This window comes from Lathyrus oleraceus, chromosome 5 (genome assembly GCF_024323335.1).
Source record: "Lathyrus oleraceus cultivar Zhongwan6 chromosome 5, CAAS_Psat_ZW6_1.0, whole genome shotgun sequence".
Taxonomy (NCBI): Eukaryota; Viridiplantae; Streptophyta; class Magnoliopsida; order Fabales; family Fabaceae; genus Lathyrus; species Lathyrus oleraceus.
In genome coordinates this window covers 271,692,821-271,702,013 of record NC_066583.1, presented here as the reverse complement: position 1 = coordinate 271,702,013, position 9,193 = coordinate 271,692,821, and positions in this window count along the sequence as shown.

Below are 9,193 nucleotides of genomic sequence, written 5' to 3'. Positions count from 1 at the left end.
AGAAAAGTTAGCTAAGTTAGATTTTTTAGTTTCTAATTTTACGTGGTGGTCTAATATACACACTGATGTAGCATTTGATTTCAATCGAAACAAATTTGTTATTTTTTATTTTAGAATTTGATAGGTTTGAGGTTTTGGTTTTATGTCCCCCTCATTTTTTACCTAATTTTTCTTTAATATATCAGACTAGTACCCTAAACCCTTTCGCCTTCCACCTCCTTGAATACCGAAGAGTCATGTCTTCAATAGGTTTTAGTAGTCATTAACCATTTGTAACCAACTTGTCATTAGCCATTCTGTAACAAATTCGTTCGTTGAAATGTCATAACAGTTCCGACTTGAACGATCCTTTCAGAACCCGGTAAATTGAGTCTGGAATGTTCATGAATCTCGCTACCCGACTTCATAATAATTCTTCGATCTCATAAAATTCTCGGGATGTACAATAAACTACCCTCTTAAATACAACTTTTCAAAAAAAAAACTATGTGTAACATCTTACGTTCTTTTTAATTAATATTGATATTAATATATGTAGTTATCAATCATTGATACAATCATGAGAAATTAAGGATATTTGATACTAAAAAGAACAATAAATATAGTGGAAATTAACCCGTAAATAGGAGGGCATATTTCACTTGATTAATAAGAGGTGTTTTAGTTTTTTTCACACCAAGGATATATAAGATTAAAAATTAAAGAAAACCATTAAATTTCACATTATCTCTCTCTTTCCACACTTGGAATGGAAAAAGAAAAAATGAATTTGGATGCAAGTTGCTTTTATTTGCATACAAGCTTCATTCCCCGCCACCACTGATTCAAGAACATAAGCAAGGGCTAGAATTTAAAGTATAGATTTAAGAACTTGGAAGGAAAAGATGTAGAAAGGTAGGAGAAAGTTACAAGAAGTTTAAAGGCACCATTGAAGAGGAAAGAAGAATCAATCATCAAGCTAGTAAGAGGATTTCACCATTTGTCATCATTGAGACTAAAATTTATTAGGTCTATATAGTATGATGACCAGTTTGTTTTAACTTTAAAAAAATAGAATTTTTTTTAATATTTTTGAAAATGGATTTTTCAAATATATTTTTTAAAATATTAAAAGTTTTTCTACATTTATTTTTTATAAATTAAAAGATTGAATTGTTCATTGTATAACATAAATATAGATTATAGAAGATCAAAACATAGTCAAAATCATAATTTTTTCAAAAAATTGTATCTTAAAAATGTTTTTTTTATGAAAAACTATTTGAAATAGCTTCAAAATTAAGTGATTTTTTAAAATTTTGATATCCAATTTTTTTTTCGATAAAATGATGAAATATCTAAAATAACATTTTAAGAATAACTATTCAAACCAAAATTTCATTTGAAGCTTTTATGAAAAGTTTCTTTGTAAATTTCTTTTACACTAAATTATATAACATTATAAAAATCATTTTTAAAAAAAGACAAAACAAACGGGCTCATACTCTTTCCGTTACGATTTATAAACAATAGTCAATATTTAACACTTATTAAAAAAATTCAAAATTTATATCCTTTCCGAAATATTTTTATAAAAACTGTAAAAACAATTTCAATTGATAGGTGTTTATGAATAAAATGGGAGATAAAATAAATAAAATGGGATTTGTATTTAAATTTATTTTGGAAAAAATGTATTTTTATAATAAAATGCTTAAGTAAAATAAAATTGATGTTTTTTTTTCCTTATGATGCATATCCTTTCAATGAAAATCTAGCAGAACACATGTAAGTCACTAGCCTTGTTTTAAAAGAGAAAACAATCAAGTCCATTTTCTAATATGTAGGGGTGTTCAAAACCAAACCAACCCAATAGAAAACCGCAAACCAAACCAAACCAAACCGAAACCGCAAAAAACCGCATTTGGTTCGGATTCGTTTGGGTCATTTTTTAATAAAACCGCACGGTTTGGTTTGGTTTGCGGTTTGTATTTTGCAAACCGAACAAAACCAAACCAAACCGCATTATGTTATAACCCAAAGTTCACTTATCCCACATCCAACCCAAACCTCAAACCTAGTATGCCTTAACCTTACAATTACAAATGATTTTCTCTTAATCACACTTAGGGTTTCAATTTCAACCTTCTTAAATCTCTCATAGTATTATCACACATTCTTCTCATCTTCTTTTCCATGTAGGTCTCGCCTATTCTACTCTAATAAGTCCTCTATTATGTTCTTTCTTTTTTATCTTTTATGTTACTATTTTCTCTTCTAATTACGTTTTTATTGCACTTTTCTTCTCAATCTCACATCTCTTATGTTCTTTTTTTCATCTTCTCTAATCTCTCATCTCATATGTTTTTTTTTATGTTTTATTATAATGTCTTTGATATTATTTTATGCTACTACTTATATTTGTCTTTTATTCTACTTTTGTCTAATCTGGTTTTTTGTATATTGAATGAAACGTTTTTGTCAAAATATGATGAATTTTGATGTTATTTAGTTATATATGAATGATTAAATACAAAGTTATGTCGTTATTTATAGGAGTATATATGGCTCAATAAAAATATTATAAAAAATCGAACCAACCGAACCAACCCAAACCGCATTGATTTGGTTTGGTTTGGTTTGGTTTTATTTTTAAAAGTCAACCGAACCAAACCGAACCGCATGCTTTTTTCTCTTGCGGTTCGGGTGATTTTTATCGCAAAAACCGCCCAAACCGCACCGCGAACACCCCTACTAATATGTGCAAATAGATGCGAGAATGACCCAAGATACTATTATGCAGATAAATTGATGTAAGAGTACATCATCAATAGGTACATAGTCTTTATTTTTTAACATTAGTTTGTTTTAATGATTACTACTATTACAAAACCATCATAAGAAAAAGAAAGAACAAAATTGTAATTTTAAGAGATAATACTAGGAACTGAATTGAAGACTTTGAAAACTATGGTTCTCTGGTTTTATGTTGATTTTTTAAGTGAAGAAAAAGTATACATAGATCTCGTGGTGTCTTGGAACAATTATCCAAGTTCAGCGACAAGCCACCATGATAGATTGCGTGTCATGATCCAAATTTTAGAATGCAAAAATTTCCTATTTGAGATGGGTCCACAAAGCCCCCAAAGAGGATGATTATCTCGATTTTTTTCTTCCAACTATACTGGGAGACTATTAACTCTCTTTTCTAGTAAATAAAAAAATTAGGGATAAGGTACTCCACGTCTTATTCCGTTTTCAATAATACCCTTATTGTTATTATTCTTAAAATAGATAAGTTTGAGTCTTTTTATATATCAAAATTTTATTGTTGTTGAGATATAAGATATAATCTAAATTATGTGAAGTTCAAGTCTAAAGTCAATTAAGATTTAGAGTTTGTTATTAATTTTGTATATAAATACATACATATGTAAATCACTTTGTAACACAATTATTCTTTAATAATATAATCCTTATTTTCATATTCTCTCTCTTTCTCTCCTCACTAAAAGTGTCTCACGCACTAATAAATTGGCATCTAGAGTTTCGGTTAGGTTCTTGATCGTGTTTTAAAAAATCACACGTGAGTGATCGTGCTTCCATGATTGTGGGTTGTTAATCGCATTTTCAGCAAAGATAAATGACACCAACGACATTTCAAATTCTCTTCCAATTCTTGACGACAAGAATTGAATTCGATGGAGAAAACAGATGCAATCTCTGTTTGGCTTTCATGAAACCCTTGAAGTGGTTACTAATGGCATCCATGAGCTTGTTGAGAATGCAACCGATGCTGAGAGAGTCGTGAACAAGGAAGAGAAGTAGAATGATTGCAAGGTTGCGTTTTGCATTCAATCGGCGGCAAATTCGGAGAATTTTGACAGAATTTCTCATGCTGAATCGGTGAAGGAGACATGAGATATTCTTGTCAAGTACTATGAAGAAGGTGAGAAAGTCAAAGACGTCAAATTGCGGACTTTGCAACGACATTATGAATTCCTGCAGATGGGAGAAAATGAAAAGATTGTAGGCTATGTGTCGAAAGTGCAAAATATCGTCCATCTCATGAAAGAGTTGTGGTGAAACCCCTAACTGATAAGATGATAGTTGAGAAGGTAATGTGTATGTTGACCTCCCACTTTGATCATGTTATTGTAGCTATTCAAGAATCCAACAATCTTGAAACCATGAAAGTGAAAGATTTGGTTAGTTCGTTGGAGGCTTATTAGATTAGGACTGTCGAAAGGAAAAGGGTTCAAGATTCGATACAAACACTACATGCTCAGGCTTGGAAGAAGCATGGTGGTTTCGACAAGTTCAAAGGCAAAGGACAAGGCCAATGATAAGGTTTTTGAATCCTCAAAAAGAGGAGGAGGAAAATCCTATCAGAAAGATAAAGATAAAAAAAGGTGTGGAGTGTTATAACTGTGAAAACTGGGGTCGCGTGGCTAATAATTGTTGGTACAACAAACACAAGGGACCTAAAAAAGGAAAAGAGGAGGGAGCGAACCTTGCACGCCAAGATTCAAATGATTATGAAGATATGGTGGTTATGGCTGCAGTAGCAGATGGCCATGTTGAATCCAAGATATGGTTCCTCAACTCGGGTTACATGAATCACATGACAGGTTGAAAAGTGTGGTTAACAAATTTTGACTTGTCGAAGAAGAGCAGGGTTAAACTTGATGATAATAGCTCGTTGCAAGCAGAAGGTATTGGCAACATAGTTATTGAAAGGAGCAATGAAGGAAAAGTTATGATCAAATATGTACTCTATGTACCTGGAATGGAATGCAATCTTATAAGTGTTGAACAATTGGTCGGAAAAGGTTTCTCAATGATTATGAAAGATGGAGTCTTAGAACTGTTCGACACTCATAGTAATTTGGTCTTGAAATATCCTTTGTCAAAGAATAGGACATTTAAGACCACGATCAGTTCAATTGAAGTACAACGTCTAAAAACCATTATCGACCACAAGAATAGTTGGCTGTGGAATTTTAGGTTTCGATATCTGAACTTTCGGTCACTCAATCAACTTATCACTTAAGATATGGTAACTGGCATACCAAGTCTGCAGATGCCTGACAAACTCTGTGAAGGTTGTCTAGTCGGAAAGAAATCCAGAAAGTCTTTCGTTTTGACTATGCCAATCAGACCCTCTTGCATACTCGAAGTTGTACATTCAGATGTATATGGACCTTTTGACGAGTATACCATTGGTGGAAACATGTATTTTTTTCATTTGTCGATGAGTTTAGTCGAAAGTTATGGATCTATGTGATTAAGAGAAAGGACAAAGTATTTGAAATCTTTAAGCGATTCAAGATGCTTGTTGAAAACCAGAGTGAGAAGAAGATCAAAGTTCTGCGAATAGATGGAGGTGACGAATATACATCAAAGATGTTTGAAGAATTTTGTGCAAAATATGGTATTGATCATGAGATGATTGTTCCTTACACGCCTCAACATAATGAAATAGCAGGAAAAAAGAAATAAGACCATATTAGACTTGGCGAGATGCATGTTGAAGCAGAAGAATTTTCCAAAATCCTTATGGGGTGAAACTGTTTCCACTGCTGTTTGTATTCTGAACAGGTGCCATATCAAGAAGTTGAAGAACAGGGTTCCTAAAGAAGTTTGGAGTGGCAAACGACCATCAATGAGTCATCTGAAGGTGTTTGGCTCTATTTGTTACAAACATGTTCCTGATGCTAGAAGAAGAAAGCTTGATGACAAGAGTGGACCTATGATTCTAGTAGGATATCATAAATCTGGTGCATACAGGTTGTTCAATCCAATTAATAAGAAGATCGTGATGATTCGAAATATTATGATTGATAAAAATTCTGCATGGGATTGGAATTCTAGTGATGTAATTGACAGGCCTTTGATGAGCTATGATTTTGACGAAGCAAGTAATGATGTCGAAGTCAAAGATATTATCTCTATTCCAATCAAAGTCGAAGCAGTTGCTGACATGTTCGACACAATTGAAGTTTAAGATGGTGTAGCTAGTACTAGTCAAAGACCTTAAAGAACTAGAGTCCGTCCATTAAGACTTCAAGACTATGAAGTGACTGGTGATGATGAAGTCACACCAGATGGAGAATTAGTGCATTTCACCTTACTTACAGGTGCTGAACCAATCAACTATAGGGAAGTCTTAAATGATAAAAAGTGGAAGTCATCTATGGTCGAAGAGTTACAAGAATTTGAAATAAATAACACATGGGAGTTAGTCGAATTGCAAGCACATACAAAAGCTATTTTGAAGTGAAATGGGTGTTCAAGTTGAAACACAATGCTGATGAGTTGATAGCAAGACATAAGGCGAGATTGGTAGCTCGAGGTTTTATTCAGAGAGCAAGAGTCGACTACTCTGAAGAATACACACCAGTAGCAAGATTGTAGACTGTTTGACTAGTAGCCGCCTTGGCATGTAAGCAAGACTGGTCGACATTTCACTTAGATGTGAAATCAACATTTTTGAATGGTCCTCTAGATGAAGTGGTATATGTTACACAACCTCTTGGGTTTGTGATTTAGGAGTAAGCAAGGAACGTATACATGTTGCACAAAATGCTCTATGATCTTAAGCAGACACTTAGGGCATGGAACAAGAAGATAAACTCATACTTAGACGAATTGGGATTCGTCAAATGAAAATCCGAGTATGGTGTCTATGTTCAGGTTCTAGCACAAGATATAAAAATCGTCTTCTGATATGTAGATGACTTGTTAGTAACTTGAAGTAACTTGGAGAACTTGTCGAAGTTCAAAGAGCTGATGAAGAAGGAATTTGAAATGTCGAATCTAGGAAACTTGTCTTATTTCCTAGGCATAAAATTTCAAATGTCGAAGCAAGGTATGGTGCTACATCAAAGAAAGTATGTCAAAGATATACTCAAGAGATTCTGGATGGATGATTCGACTCTTGCATCTTCACTTGTCGAACCAAATTTGAAGTTTGAGAAGCATGGAGAGGAAGACAAAGTCGATGCAAATTTGTTCAAATAAATCGTCGGATCTCTGATATATGTGTGTAACAGTCGATCTGATATTGTTTTTCAGACAGATTAGTGAGCAAATACATGGGTGAACCAAGGGTGTCACACATGAAAGTTGCAAGAAAAATCTTGAGATACTTAAAAGGATCGATAAACTATTGAGTTCTATTTCGACGAGACTCTGAAAGAAAAGAAGCTATGGTTATTTGCTATTAAGATGCTGATTCTTGTGGAGATAAGGAAGATCGAAGAAGCATAACTGGTTATTTCTATCAAGTGTTTGGTGCCCAAACCTCATGGTGCCCGAGAAAGCAACATGTGGTGGCATTGTCATCGTGTGAGGCTGAATATATAGCAAGATCATATGATGCGTGTCAACCAATTTGGATAAGATATGTGCTTTAAGAAATGGAGGTCGATGTAAAGAAACCTTTGGTGTTGCAGATCAACAACAAGTCAGCCATAAATCTTGCGAAGAATTCAGTTTTGCGTGGTAGGAGTAAGCACATCGAAGTTAGATTTCATTTCCTTAGGGAGAAGGTAAATCTAGGTGATCTTGAAGTGAACCATTCCTCAAGTGAAGCATAGTTGGCTGACATTTTTACCAAAGGATTGAAGATCGAGAGATTACTGAATTTAAGAAAGAAATTAGGAATAGTTGAGATCGATTATGATCAGCATATGTTCGACAACTTGGATTATATTGGGGTATGTTGAGATATAAGATATAATCCAAGTTGTATGTGACCCAAATACAAAGTCAATTAAAGTTTAAGATTTGTTACTTAGTTTGTTACTTAGTAATCAAGTAACTTTGTATATAAATACATGTATATGCAAATTAGATTGTAACACAATTATTCTTCAATAATATAATTTTTATTTTCATATTCTTTCTTTTTCTCCTCACTAAAAGTATTTCACGAAAGTGAATTAAGTTTTTTTTTTCTTAAATGATATATTTTTTTTAAATTTTATTCTAGAATATAGTATCCATCGAAATATTATTGTGACCCAACAAATTGTTCACTTCACGTCTCAAATGAAAGGTAAAAGATGCGTATGTCTATCAATGTGATTGAATTACTATAATTTCATTGAAAACTATCTAAAGAAGTATAAGTTTTTGTCGAAGCTTATCCAAATAATCTATCATTGTATTTCACCCCTACCTATTAAATTACGTGGAATAGGGAGAATACATATATTTTTAATCCCTATATGAGTATAAGGCAAGATTCTATTTCTCCTTATTTTTGTCATTCGAATGAAGACAAAATGTGTGTTGGCTGGTATAGCCCCCAAATATCTCATATTCTTTTTGTTGATGATATTTTTCTGTTTGAAGAGGACTCAATAGAACAATCCCATTGTGTGGCATACACTGCTAGAATATTTTGTGTCAAGTATCGGGACAAAAGATCAACATCCAAAAAAAAAGTTGGATTTTTATTCTCCAAGAATGTTGGTAACCAGCTCCGTCAGAATATTATGTAACACAGTAGTTTCTCTAGCCACTGATATAGGGGAATGTCTTCAATAACTTTAATGTAGCCATAACTTTGTAACTTTAGTTAATAAAATGAATGAATAAATTATTAATGAATATTATATTGATGTAAGAGGATAATATTTTGACTAAAGTCATCAAAGTCACTTTAAAGCAAAGTAAACCTTGTCCCTAATATAGGTAATTATTTAGGAGTTGATTTAGACATTGTTAGAGTCCCTAAAGGACAGTTTAATCACATTTCCTAAAAAGATACAACAAAGATTGAACTAGTGGAAGCAACAATGTGTGTAAGAATTATTATTTCTATTTCAGTTATTAGTTCTATTTCATATTACCAGTATGAGAAGACTCCCAAAATCCACATCTTATTAGATAGAAAAATGCAACATGATTTTTTTTGGGAACTTGTTGATAGAATGTAGCAATTCTGAGTAGCGTGGGTAATAGTCTCGTATTGATTAAAAATGTAGAGATTTAAGTATTTATAAGTGAGAGAATCCACTCACCTACCACCTTAAGATTTTGAATGAATATGTGGTGTGTCTCTCACAAAGATGTTGTTCTAAAAGAAAAATCCGTTGAAATTGGGATGTGATTTACATCGCCATGTGGTGTGGAAAATTAGAGATGGTAGGAAAAAACATTTATGATTAGATAAATTCGCCCCTAATGATAGTGATTTTTTTCT